Here is a 15,014-nt window from a genome sequence, read left to right on the forward strand (position 1 = left end):
CCCCAATAAACACTCCCGGCGAAAAAAGATTACAAGGCCAGAGAGCTGCAGCTGCACTTTGGCTCTTGTAGTGTCACATGTAGCATCCTGTTTCCTCATGCCTATGATGAGAGTAACAAAAGTTTATTGCATGGACCTGATCCTGGAATTGTCTTGCTTTGGTTCATGACTTCTGACCATAGGGTTAGGGAAGAAAATGCTACCTGTCCCAGTACCTCTGTGAATCCAGCCTGGTTTTTCTTTCCTAACTGAAAGCATTTGGTAGAATTTCCCCAAATCTGCAAGCTGCTTTTACATGACTCAAAATTAGGTTTTCAACATTAATTCTAAAAGAAAATTTCCTGCCTCTCATGAGCAATAACACTTTAAATATACCCACTGCCCCTTCAGAGTAAGGCCTGGTCCCCCTACATTCTTCACTTCCCTTTTGCTGTTTCTCTGTGCAACTCACTGAGGAAGAAATTATATTCTTTCTTCCGCCCTTTTCCTTGCTCAGGCAGGACAGTCACCTGGATGTCACCAGGCCAGAGATCTAATGTCAAGCACCAAACCACCATCACAGAGTCTAAAAGAGGCTCTTGAGGCTCTGGTGACACATTCATCTTGTTTGCTTCCTCTGCTTTATAGCTGACTCACATGAAGAACCACCAGGCTCTCTCCAGGACAGGAAAAATAACTGTACATTATCTGTTTAAAAGCCTCCTAATCCTGAGGCAACAACTGAGTAGTAACTGCAGTGACAGGACAAATCTTTCTGCTTCATATTTATAAACCTCAGCTTTTACATAAATTACCTTTTTTTTTTTTAGTTTACTAAAACAAGGAATACATACATGGAAGGACGTGGATGTTTAAGGCTTTGCTTAAGTTTCCATTTGCTGCATCATGTTGGCATTGAGGAACTAGGCTACATCACTGGAATAAAACAGAAAGCAAGCAAAGAGCACAAATGGGGAAGAAGAAATTACCTCTGTGTTTTAGCAATCTGACAGATCATTTGCCAGACCAGGGGGGAAAGTCCCTTCTCCAAAGGAGTATCAGTGTTACCTTTTTAAGGAGACCAATTGCCCAGTGTCAGTCTTGAAGAGTCACTGCTTGCCCTGGATATCCGTTTGCTGGCATAGGGACTGTGAGGGAGCAACCTGCCAATGCCAGTTGTCTCCCGTAAGTGCTTTTTCTCTAGAAGGCATAATGCAATTATGGAAGGTTCTGCACAGCTCCATCTTATTTCCATAAATTGTACAGACAGAAAAAGCCCACCCCAAAATGCAACAACTCTGGAGCTGAGTTACCCACTCATGTCCACTGATGTTCTTTCTACGTGCCAACTTCTTGTCCCATGTGAGATGGCTGTGCAATACCAATACCTTTAGCCCATTTCCATAGATGCCCTGGTTCATACTTGAGTTGTAGCTCAGATCACTAACAGTTTCCTTCTGTGAAATCATGGCACTGACACTTCCACCAGGAGAACAGAACATCCTAGGTACGCTTGTGCATGTTGTTTGCCCAGTCCTACACCCTCCCTTAGGAGATGCATTAAGCTCCAGCCAGTACTTATGCTGCTCTGGCTGTGTCTCACCAGGTACTCTGCTGGAGTTAAACTACCCAGATATTTGCTGGGTGGTTTTGAGGGACAAACACACACCTCTAGTGTAGCCACGGGACTCTACGGACATAGCACTGGCCTTGGACGAGGCAGTGATGCCCTAGATGGGCTGTGGCACAGCCAGACAGAGAAGAGAGGAGAGCACTGAGGCTTTTAAACTACAGATCCCGCAGGAGACAGTGATACTGCCGAATAAACAAAGTTTATCCACGAACTGGTTGAATCAAACAGTTCAGCTGAGTCGGTTTGAGCTGGCTGGAAATACAGTACTTCATTTAGACCTTCTCAGAGAAAGAATAAAATGTACTGCAAATACATAACAAGAGCAGCAATAATAAAAGATATGAAAATCACACCTTTCCCAAGTTTTCAGAAACAGCGTTTTCCATTTTAAATTATTGCACACAGCAAATTTCAGAGCGTCTCACCCTTGCTAGCAATTCCCACTGTTTTCTCCTTAACACCTAGCAAATGGAGCTTTCCATCTCCTCTCTTCATTACCATCCTGATACTAACATCTTGTACAAGTGTAGGCAGATTTGAACTTCCATCAGAGAATTGTAGCAGCTGCTGAGCATGGAGAGGATTTTCTTTTTTTTTTTTACTTTTAAAACAATTAAAAAGAAGCATCTGACTGTTTCTACGAAAACTGTGGACTGGACAACATCTTGTAAAAAAACATTGCTGGCTGAAAACTGGCAGTCGCTCTGTCAGTATGACAGAATAATTAAAACCAGTATGACAATAATTAGCACTTCTATAGTTCTTTTCATCCATGGATATCAAAGCACTTCACAGAAACAAGTGCAGCTACCTCAATTTTTAAAGCTAAGCTCAGAAAAAAACAAATCAGAATTTTTTCCTTGTGGAAAATTCCAACAACTTCATCACTGGTTTTCATCCTAAATTAGAGGCAAGAGTTGAAATATTTTTTTAAAAATTCCAAAATGAAGAGTGCTTAAAAAAAACCACCAAGGTTGATTAGGAAATTTTGGTGTTTTCAATGGAACCAAAACGTTTTGCCATTCTGAATTTAGTGCACTTTGTTTTGAATCTCTCAACACTACACCGCATCTGCCTCTGGGAAGGGAATGCCTCCTGGGAGCTGTAGTTCAGGTTTCCCCACTGAACTTGATAGCTCTATTAGTTAGGCACTGCCTGTCCCCATCCTCCCCTCAGGCTGGGCCTGCCTGTCCTACTGCTCTGCAGAAAAACATCATCAAACTATTACTTACTGCCTCTACTGAGCTCGCGAATGGGAAGCACTGACTGCAGCAAGCAGGGCCGGACGATTTAGCGAAGAAGTAAATATAAAACCCAACAGCCCCAATGGACAATTTCATGGTTTAGAAGCCAGCCCGGCTCTCCTCCTATGAGTCAGTAAAGCATCCTACAGTAGATTTGACTTTTTGGATTACTGCTCCTTTGGGATGAGTTTTTTCAGGTCAAGCCTGTGTCCAGGGACCCGAAGGAGCAAGTTTCTGCTGCTGCGGCCTTGGGTTTATGCCTGCAACTAATATGGTCCATCACGTCCACTGGTTTGCAGCTTACAGATTCGTTCTTTCGGGGACCTGCCTGTCTAGAACTGGTGGGGAGGAGGAGGGCAAGCCATGGTTGCTACTTACAGACATCTCGCCTCAAACCCAAACTTGACAGAAGCTTGCGACGGGTTACATACCCAGAGGTGTACCGAGAGGCATCCTTCTCTGTAGGTTGCATAGTTTTAATACCGGCAACGGCATGGGGCTCTGCTACCTTGTCAGGTACCATGAAGAGCTTCCTCTCCAGGGAGATGGGAAATGTGCATGGGACCAGAGGGTGCCTGAATTTACTGCATTTCCAGAACTGGCCTGAATGTTTCAGTGCTTCACCTGCACTCCCCTTACACACACATTGGGGCAATTTCTCTCCATGGTACAAATTACTAGGATACTGAAGGGGGAACTTCGTTGACTAATCAAAAAAGGCTGAACTGATTAAACTTTTCTTGTTTCCTCTGACTGTTCCTTTAATACTTTCAGAGCAACAAACTGCAGGGAGACTGCAGGTTCACAAGGGAGAAATCAAGGGGAAGCAGTTAACGTCACTGACAATTTAGCTAATGTTACTAAAACCAAAGTAGATGTTTGCAGGCACAGAGCATGAGGCAACTGAATAGTATCAGGTTCAACCTACTATTCATGATCACACATACAACCCAGTTAACTCTTTAAACCTGACCTGGTAAAACAAGATGGCCAGATGTAAACAAACATCACCCTAGAGGAAAATCGGGTCCAAAGTCTACCCTTACAAACATGCCTTTTACCTGTGTTTTAGTGTACATTATAGATTCGTCTTTTTCCCAGATGCTTCTGATACTGTGTCTGACTATAAGACCTGACATATATTACTGTACCTCATTCCCAGACGCTTATCAGGTTAGCCATTTACACGTATGTCAGGTCTACACCAGTACTTATTAACTCAACACCCAAGTTACACACATAGCACAGCTTAACCTCACTCTGTGTTACCATCCAAAAACAATTCTAGCAAACAATCAAAGTATTCTTGTATTAAAAAAATAAAAAATTCTTTTACCTAGCACATAAGGATACTGGAGTTTCCAGGTAAAAGTCTAGCTCACAATAAGCCTCTTAGGCCTATATTTCCCTACTTGCATATTTGCACAACTGGAGAAAGAAACAGGACTCTCCCCAGCTTCACCTGTAGGCAACATACTCTGTCACCTCAACTGCTGATAGCTGCAAAGGAACAGAAGAGAAAGACGAAACTGCTCTGATGACCTGGGACCCTAACAAAGACTGGTCCAGCATTTTTCAGTTGCAGGACAATGTTCGCAGACAACTTTGTGAGTATCCGAGGATTTTGTTACTCTTAAAGGCTATACACTCTGTAAAAAGGCAGTGCTTGAGTGCATTGAAGGTAATTTGAAAATCTCCTTGATTTCTAGATTTAACAAGTGCCTGATGCCAGGCTCAGACCTTTAATTCCCGGTTAAGAAACAGGGAACGGATGCTGATGCACAGAACTCCCCTTCATGCGAAATGTATGAGCGTGCGTTCTTCTGTCAAAGCATAAATCACGCACTGGGACAGTGTCACCTTGTGGTTGTTTGCTGACATAGCTCCAACCGAGAGGGGATACTCCCTGCACCTAAGCCCCTCGCCCCCAAAAACCTTCCCTCCGAAATGCCAACATTAAAAACTCCCTTTGGGGCAAAACAGGACCTCCGTCATCTGCCCAGTGTGCATCCTCCATGCAGGTGTTAGCAGCTTTTGCATTAGCGCATCCTAAAAGCCTCACAGAGAAATGAAGGCATTAAACACCCAAGCCAACTCCACAACTTGCGCTGGCTACAAAAGTCAGGGAGGCAGAGATGTGTGAGGGAGGAAGCTGCTAAGTTCATAAATAGGAGCTGTAAGGCTGAGCAATAAAATTCCACTTGTCCCTTTGCGAATCTCCTGCCTTGCAAGGTAAATTCCAAGAACTGGCACATCTCCTTGCTCCTAGCACTCCAACCCTACAGAGAAAGTGGATTTTGAAAACTCCGTTGTGTAGAAAGAAGAAAAAATACAGCCCTAATTCAAAGTTAGTACTAAGCAAGGAAATTCAGACACCAAACTGTGCTCTTAATGGAGAACTAATGGATGTTAATTAACCACCAATTGACAAAGAACATATTTACTGTAGTTTAACAGCTCTGCAAATAGACACAAACTCATTTACACATGTTTAAACCTTAATAAATACATTTGCAGTCATTGGCCGCTTAAGTTGATGCTCAAACTGTCCCCTATAGTAAATCTGAAGGGATACATTTGGTTGCAAAAGTTATTGCATGTTAATTAAACATTAGCTCTTTGCAGAAAACCAAGTAAGTTGATAGTAAATGACCTCTTTCATCAATACTGGTTTATTACACAGCTATTAAAAAGCCATATGCAAAAATGAAGAAAAAACACCATGGCAAACAGCTTTCTCTCTGCACCATCATGCACACCTTTTGAAAGCAATCCTGTGCACAGGGCCTCCTGGGGAGGGGGAGCTCCCCAGGCACCGTGCACAGGTGGGGAGGGCCCGGGTAGCACACAGTGATGCCACTGCGGCCAACGCTCCAAGCAGTATGTTTCTGAGAGCGGTTTGGTTGCGGTGAGCATGCAACAGGATTTAGGAAAGTCGTCCTGAACAGAAGGCATGGGATAGAGAAATGTGCGGTGACCCTTCTGGGGAAAGGTGGTGGGAAGAACACTTGCAGAGTTTTCACTCTTATTCACTTATTTCAGCCAATCCTGTGAGCCTTTCATTTGATTCCTTTCCTAGCTTTCTCTGTTTGGACAATATCATCTTCCTTTCTGTGACTACATTCGCTGTCTGTTCAAAATGGTGGGAGAACCTCCTCCTCTGCAGCTCTCACCATGATCTTGCATCCCCCATCCTCCTCCCATCCCATTCCTCGGTACATGCCTTAAGGTTGCTTCTTAACTGGATCCATATGTTTTGCTCTAAAAGCACTCTGCTTGCTTCCCAAAGGTCTGTGATGAGGGTTAAGCCCTTAATGTACATCAAATGCTCAAAGATCCCCTCACCAAAAATGCTAGACTTAGACCACAGATAAACACCGTCTTCCTCTCGCATACTTGTTCTAGAAGTGCACAGCATAAAACCAAGTTATATCGTATTTATCCCAGGTTTCTCCATTCTCCAATGCTGTTGCAGAAGCTTCCAGTGGAGGGAGCTTATAATAGCTAAAAAAAGGTTTACTTTCAAGAGACAGACTAACTTAATTAAGTCATCATTTTGTACTTTATACAAAAAAGAAAAAAAACTCAGGAAAGGAGAAAAGGAAATAATCAGCATTCATCAAATGGGAAAAGTCCAGATCAAATGGTGAAGAAGCGTTTTCAGACTTTGAGAGAATACAAATAGCGGGAAATAGAAAAGACAGATTAAATTAAGAATCATAAAATCTTCTCTGTTCGCACAGCTCAGACAACACTGTCTGGGGCCAATTTATTACCAGGCTCAACAACAAATAAGCTCACACGATTCCCACGCTGAAATAACCTTTACTCATTTCACAATACAACTGCCATAGGGGTCTGGTAAGCAAAGATGAATTACAGCTGCCTGTCAGAAATAATGACGATAATCCTTTCCACTCCCACAACATCTGTGGATTACAGCCACCTTCGCAGACAACACAGCAATCTCAGATACGTCATGTAACATATTGAAAGTATGTCACCAAGTTCACAGATGGAGAAACTGAGGCACGAGCAGAGGAAGTGCATCAGTCTGCAGTCACAGCAGACCCTGTGGGACTTTGATCCCTGTTCTCCCCTTGGCCTGCATCTCATTAGAGCGGTAACAACTCCACCAACTGCAGTGGGGTTCTTTCGTTTTACACATTGCTGTCATCTCAACATATGGATTGCAGCAGCTCTCAGGCTCTGTCATTACGGAGCAGGGTCCTCTTGTGCCAGGACCTGCTCAAAACAAACCGAAAGAGCTGAACAAAAATAAATTTCCCTGTCCTAGAGTTTGCAATGGAGAGGAGTGCACATCCCTTTGTGTTTGACATGGTAATTGTGCCTGGAGAGCATGGATCTGTTACTGTCTGGCATAAGACCCACGGATTTGAGGACCTGGATGGCTGGGGTGAGTTTTTTCTAGTGTTGAATGCATATGTTGCATCCTAGTGATTGAACCTAGCGAAGAGCACACCGGCTGAACTACCTCCTCCAAACCGAGCTATAGGGGGAAGAGACCCATAGTTGTGGGAACTGAAGGCGCCACAAAATGCAGCAAAAGCCCTCGCACACATGTATGGGGAGGGCTTTGCCTCTGGTAGAGCCTTAGCACAGCAAAATCCTGGCAGCCACAGGCTTGGCTGTGAACTCTCCTCTTCGATAACCCGCCCGCCCAACCCAAACCTTTCCTAACTGTGGCCCTATCTCACACCCAGCTTTCCTGCTGAGGCTATAACATATAGCAAGCAAGAAGCAGAACAATAGCAGTGCATCCAGCAAAGTGATGCCGCTGTACCTGGTGTACTTTGAAGGCACTAAGCTGTTCTGCCTTTATGAGGCACAACTCAGATGGTATCTGTCAGCCAAAGCCATCCAAGTTAGTTGTGCCAAGATGCCTTTTTCTTTGCAGTTACAGGCAAATGTGAAGTCCCTCCCTGTTCCCCAGCTGTTCCTGAACACTCCATTGCAAAAAAATAAGTGTTTGTCAAAACTGTCCTTGCCTCCTCCCAGGGAAAAAGTAGCCAGGGGCAAGGTGCGTGCGTAGGTCCTTTTTAGAATCTGCAGCTTCATTAAAGTAATTGGCATCTGGACTCGATTTTGGAAATTCAGTGCCAAAGTGGCTGATGGGGCAACTAACGCTGTGGATCCAGAGCCAGCAACTGCATAGCAGGCTTTTGAATGTGGTCTCTGGCAAGATCTATGCAATGAAATGACATTATGGCTTTGCCATACATTACATGCAAATTAGAAGAGGCTGGCAGCCATGCAGCTGGCGTGGCATAACAGCAATCATCCTTACAAGATGTAGAAGACAAGGCTATCCATCCTCAACCAGGCACAGGGGTGGGAAAGGGAAGGCCCATGCTCCTGCTGTACAGCCGCTTGCCTCCTTCCTCCTTTGAGTGACCTACCAGGGAGGAAGACTCTTCCCAGTGCCCAGCCCCTGCTGTTCCTACCTCATTTTTCAGCTTTGCTAGAAGGTGTGATTTTTTTTTTTTTCCTATGCCTATCTATCCAAAATTCCCTTCAAGTGTCTGCTGTTCTCCGTCTCTCCTTCTCCCCAAGCATCCTTGCCTTAGTGCCGGATAGCTGTAGGATATGCACAACCAATGTCTGTCTGCAGGTGCTGAGCAGTGATAGATGCAGACAGCTGGCTGGCCAGCCGGGACTTCGCCTGCTTTGCTGTTGATGGACTACTCTTGCTGTACATTAATTGCTTTTAATGTTTTCCCCCATTTAGGCAGCCATCTCTTCCTCTTTAGCCTTTTGGATTTTCTCTGAACTGTTTGGTCTACAGAACCTACGGCAAAACTCCCCAAGATCACATAGCATACTCTGATGACAGAGGACAGATGCCAACCTCCTGGCCCCCTGTTTTCAAAGGGATGAGTACTAATAATTGGCAGAGATGTTAGTGAATGTTCCATTCATCCTTGCTGTAATTTATTGTTCTTCTAGCATCCCTGCAACTGCAGGGACTCACAATTTCTGTGGTGCAGAGGCAAACTAAGGCAAGAATACACAGAAAGGTGTATTAATAGCAAGGAGCTCTTGCTATTACAACAGATTCACCCAACGCCAAATGACATTTTAGTGTCAGCACTGAGGTAAGAGTGATGGTGTTCCTTGCTCATGTTCTGTACTCGCACTATTGTTAGATCAGGCTGCTAAGCTTGCCAGACTGCCTCTTTCAAACAAACAAGGTAGGTGACATTAATAAAAGACTTCAGTGTGGGTACTGTAGGTTTGATACTTCCAAATGTTCAGCCTCACACCCAGCAAACATGCCCGAACATTTCTTACACCACAGGGCTTCACAATGCAAGTCACAAATGGTTCCACAGGCTGACACTATCATACACAGGACTCAAGTTTGCCTTTTGCAAGACAACTCAATGGCCTTTCAAGCTCCCTACTACCCTCAAGACACCACTGAGGAGTCTCTAGGCAGGAGGCAGTAGTATGAAGTTTGAAAAGAACACTTACCTTGAATATTCAACATGAACATTACCCTGTGTCTTGGATTAATGCACCTAACCCATTGAATCTGATACAGCTATACATGTTTTTTCTACTGGCTGCAGTGTTGCTGACTACACTAGAAAGCAACGTCCTAGTCCACACCAGTTTCGGTATTTAAAGGACCTCTGAAACAAGGCTAGCTCCTTCCCATTGCAGACAATTTCATCACAGATATTTTCGAAACCTGTCATGAGTAGCAAACTGAAGGACTGAGAGGACCTAGAGGAAACAAATCCTGCTCTTTTCTCAAGTCAGTAGGTCCACTATTGACTTCTGGTGGAACAGCCAACAGAATAGGTAGTTTGGGATGCTATTAATCAGAAACAGCTTGTATAGCAACACCAAGGATTCCTCCCTGTGGCCTAGTCTGCTCTTCTCAATCCCTGTTTCCAACCTGAGGGATGTCTCTCTACACTACCAACAGGGGCTGTGGCCACCTAACAAAAAGCAAAGTTCCTCAGGTAATCTCCTCCGCTTCCAGTAGTGCTTGTACCTAGACATTGGCGTAAGGAAAATGGCCCCAAAAACGGAGCAATAATCACAGTAAGCTTAAGAGTTATGTTGCACTAGTCACACTGACAGAACCAGAGAGGAGATAGCCCATCACTAATTAAAAGCAGTGGCTGTTTCCCTGATGAGATATAAAATGGCTGTGCTGCCGCTCTATAAAAAGAAGTATGAAGTGCTTGAGTATGTATTTCACCTTGCAACATTCCTACAGCTAGAGAAGGGAACATCAAGAAGACACGTCAAGCAAAGGAGTTAAAGCCCAGTTAAAAAGTGGTTGAGTAGCATCTAAGGGCTAGGTCATCTTACAAGCATTAAAGGTTTGTCCGGCAGTCAAGTGAAAATTCTGAATCAGCCTACAACATTTTGCGTGACAGCGACACCCCTGTTGGAGTCAGGAAGACCCTTATTCCACCTGGGGGGAGTTGTGGGGGGCGTGAAGCTGTTATACCAGATGTGGGAGTGGGAAAAGGGGCACTTTGACCATTCCAGGCAGCAGGTTGCTAGACAGGGCTGTGGCAAATGTGATGTTCTGGAGTCATACAAAATTCAGAGACTATTATATTGATATGTGACAAATGTTATGAAAGCATGGAATATTCAAAGACCAGTGCATTAACTCCATAAATATTACATGCATCCTTATGGATTTTCTAGTGATTGTGCGCTTGGCTCTGTAGGTAAACCAAAGAGAGTTTTCTGCACATCAGAAGACACCCTGCAGGGGACTTAATGCAAACCTTCCCGTGAAGAAAAAAACCCCACCAAATTAAAAAACTCATTTAACTTTTGACCCATATCAAGAGAACCACAAGGCCAAAGTCATGAAACAATATGAGCTCCTGGCCTGACTCAAACACATCTGACTTGAACTATGTGCTGCAGCCTCTTTGGGGACCTAAGCTTTACCTGCATTTTGGAACCTGAGAATATTCTCCGAGATCCAGGTGCATGCCCAAGTCGTGACAAGGTACGCACATACCATTTTGCTTTCCTCTGTTTGATTTTTTTGTTATTTCACTTTTCCTTTTTTTCCCCCACAGCTAGGACGACCAGGCAAGCAGGTAGATGAGACCCATGGTGTGCCTGGGACAAGCAGAGGGCACAAAATGCATGTGCCCTGAAATATAAATTAGACTTTGACAACCACCTGCCGAGCTTTACAGATTATTAATCGAAGTTAGAGAGCCGATAATGATGGAGAAGACTGTATGGAACAGCTGCACAGCATCAGCTTTGAGCAGATTTCGGTGGCAGTCACATTCTTGTCAAGAGCTGAAGAGTCATTCCCACCGGCAGCACCTGGGCCAACCTTGGGGTCTCCCTCCCGATCACTGGCCACGGCTGAATCCGTAGGTCTGACGTGGCTCTAGCAGGAACGGGCACGTGGCGTAGGAAATACACTCTGCAAGACTCAAACCTACTCACAGCCTCCCCACGTGCTGCACGTTGTGCTGGCGGCTGAGTCATCATTTACAAGCATTATCATTTCCACAGGCTGCTGTTTTCCAACTGACCTCACCCTGACTCCTACTGCTGCACCAGATACCCATGCAAACAAAAGCTTTGTCAGCCACGCAGAATCTACCTTCCTTATTGCCCATTTCACATTATTAATTACATACCCTCATCAGCTAAAGAGACGTAATTGCAGCCAAGTTCCTCCTCCGATCCAAAGATTCCCCTGAAGTTCATTAACATTTGTACTGTAACTACTGTTGAGCTTGCCACATTTCCAGTGAGGATTTCATACCAAATGAGGTTACCAAATAATGACTTAATAGCAAATGCAGGGTAATTTATACACTGAAATTAAAGATTAAACCTTAATCTTAATTAAATCTCACAGAAGTTCAGTAAAGCTGCCCAAATTATAAAAAAAAAAAAAAAAAAAAAGATGTATTGATTATTTGAGAAATGGAAATCACATTTAATAAATACAGGAGTGAGCCATTAAGGGAATGGGGAGACTAGAAAAAGCACTAACTGGTGATTAAAAGAAGATAAATATTTATTAAATGTTGCTGTGATTTATTAAGCTGTGTTGGGCTAAACAAATGTAATTTGATATCTGAATCATATCTCATTCTGATACAGCCTTCATTAAATCTGAAGTCTTGGCTTTAAATGGATATCATATGTTCCCTTCAGTTCTTAATCTCTTTGAAATATCAGTTTGATGCTGTGGAAGACATTGAAAGTCACAGGGACTGAAGTCTCCTGCGTATCAATGAGGTTGTTTTGCACTACAGGTGAGTAGTCAACTTCCCACTCCTCAGTGTTTTCCTATCCAGGACCTGTTGCAACCTTGCATTGTCCCTTGGTGACAGGGCAACGTTCAGATTTTAAAACCATTCTGTCAAAAGGCCAGACAGGCAGAGCACAACTTCAAATTTCAATCAGTCCTCCACAACCAGTGTGCAGGTCTGAGTCAGAACACCCTTCACTAGTTTTAAGGCAGGAAAGCTGACTGTCATGCCAATGCAGCTGCTGCCCAGCAGAACATTAGCGGAGGACGAGTATGCGAAAACATCTACCCCCTTGTTGATACCCGGTAATTAGTCTAGCACCAAACAGCTCTGTTGATGCAGCTTTCCAGCTGAGATTTTAATCATGCAGGAGCTGAGAAATTCGTTCTTTCAAGACTCACAAAGCAACCTTATCTCGGGCCCCCTGCAGAGGGAGGTGAGGGTCTGCTAGAGCATGAGCTCCATGCACATGAAGTGTTTGAATATGAACCTTTCTCGAGGTTAGACAGCAAGTTGCCTCTGTCTTAAATGCATTCTCACGCTCTCTTTGCAGCCTCTGTTTGGAAGAGGAGCTTCTTGTTGAAATTTACCGGCATAAATGAATTGCTGTTGGTAATTAAATTTGCACAGAGTTAAAATTAAGTTACAGTGCTTTTTCCCGGTGCTACAAGACTGAGTTATAGACTGGTGGTGAGAATCATTGCCGATTACATTGTGAACCTGAAAAAAGGTTGTATGGAGAAGTAGTTTTGGAGTTCCCAAGTTTGCTTAAATCTGAATACTGCAAGAACTCTAACTCCCCTCGTAACTCCCTTGCCCACTTCCCCCCCTCCCCCTCCCCTCCCCCCCAAAAAAATAGAAAAGAGAGGAAGAAAAGATGTGAAGTCCTCACAAATTGGAGATGGGAAGAGTCAGTCTCATACTATTCTTTCTGTCTTTGCAAGAAATGAGGAACAAAATCAGACTGAGCTGGGCTATGCGATCAATCACACTGAAATCAGATTTCCACCTCTCTCATCTCTAGCATCTTCTTTTCTGCAGTCACGTGAGTGCAGAGAAGTGCAGCAGTGGGACAGAAGGGAGTAGAGAGTGCCAAAGCCACTTCAGAGCTGAGAGGACTTGATGTTTTGAAGGTAAAACTCAATAATTTCTCTTGGAAGCGGTTTGTACTCTTTACTGACACAGGCACCCTGGTGAAAGCCAGGGTCCAGACTCAAGGGCCAACGAGATTCATTAAGCTAGATTAAACATCTCATTTTATTAAAGAGCAGCTGTGAGAGATGCCTTTACATTGTACGCAGCTTGCCCGCAGGAATTTCATGATAGCAAACTCCTGGCACTTCCTCTCCTTGCGCAAGCAGGAGTCAATCTAGCACAAAGTCATTATTTTCAATGTGTTTAGCCAGAAAAAAAATGCATGACTTTAAAATCCTCACTACCAACACATCCAAGCAGATTCTTCTTCTGGAACTCACTTTTGGGTTGAAAACATGAGCAAAAAGCTCAAGCCCCTGAAGCAATTGTCTCGGAAAGTTTTAAGCTACTGAAGATAGCGGGTTTAGGACCATAACTACAATAAACACAGCAAATGAATAAGAGTCTCCTGGCAAGAATAAACCAGAATTGCAGAGGCTGATGTTGCCAGTGAAAAGAACAGGAAGGTAACCAAGTGAAGAAACAGCATGAGGAGGATTATCCTTATTTGGAAGCAATCCATTCCAGCAATAAATTAAGCCAAGGATCTCTGCCTTGGAAAACAGCAGGGCAACCTATTAAGCTAAAGGACAATCTGCTTTTTCTGTCACCTTTGAGCCCTGACTGAATGGCAAGAGAAACAAACATGCCAGAGATCAAAACGCACCTTATTTCAATAGCAGTAATGGTCAGCTAGAAGTTATAGAGATGGTAGAATTCTTTCCCTGCACATTCCTAGTGCAAATGCCTGATATTCAGCAACAACAGGGCTGGATTGCAATGGTCATAAAAGATCAACTCACAGAAGAGGGCTTGGATGGAAGATAAATGATAATTTGTATTTTATGTCAAAAACATAGCAGCTCTCACCCCAACTGCTGTGATGGGATGGGATTAGGTGAAATAGTACAGACTAGTGAAGCATTTTTCAGAATGATATTAGAAGACATAGTGGTAAAAGAGAAAAAAAAAATTTAAACTCTATACACGTTGAGCTTAATGGGGTCTCTGGATCTGCCAGCTGTAGCACACGACACTGTGTGCACACTGGCATGTTCCAGGGCCACATTTACTGCAGAAAAGCAACAGCCACTGTTAAGGGATTTCTGAGGGGCAAACACAGACTCTGTTTCACAGGGGTTTAAATTACAGAGAAGCGGTCCTTAAAATGAATACACTGTACAGAACCGGAAGAACAGAGTTGAAAGAAGAGTACTAGCAAATCTTAAACATGTATTGTCCACATGCATAATGTGATCAAAAAGAGAGAGATTACTTAGATTTTAGATGGTGTCCCTCTACACTTTCAGGTAGCTGCTCCAGCTATCAACAGGACTTCTGTAATGCCTCTTACTCCCTTTCTGAATAATACTCTGACTGGCGCATTTTCATCTTTACCTCCACTACCATCTGCTCTTCTAGTCAAAAGGCCCCAAGAGCTGCCCTGATGAAACTCAAAGCTGACACGTTGCTCCCTCTGGTCTCCCAGTCCTAGACTTTCCCAAAGAAAGAAGAGGTACCCAATGATCCCAAACCGTGCACACTCAGTTTGGTGATGAGCACAAACAACCTTTACCTGACAGATACTCAAGCATGTCCAGCTTCCTCTAGTTCCCACTGTGGTACTGATGCTCATGCAAAATTCTCTTTTTAAAAGCTCAAATTAGGCTGACAAAC

The 15,014-nt window shown here is 43.8% G+C and overlaps 1 protein-coding gene across 1 annotated transcript in view; it reads right to left on the reverse strand.

The window, feature by feature from the left end:
- Nucleotides 1–15,014, reverse strand: part of LSAMP (limbic system associated membrane protein) — a 1,018,802-nt gene that overhangs the window by 325,759 nt on the left and 678,029 nt on the right. The window lies entirely within an intron of this gene.

The sequence above is a fragment of the Opisthocomus hoazin genome, chromosome 1, assembly GCF_030867145.1.
Source record: "Opisthocomus hoazin isolate bOpiHoa1 chromosome 1, bOpiHoa1.hap1, whole genome shotgun sequence".
NCBI classification, from domain to species: Eukaryota; Metazoa; Chordata; class Aves; order Opisthocomiformes; family Opisthocomidae; genus Opisthocomus; species Opisthocomus hoazin.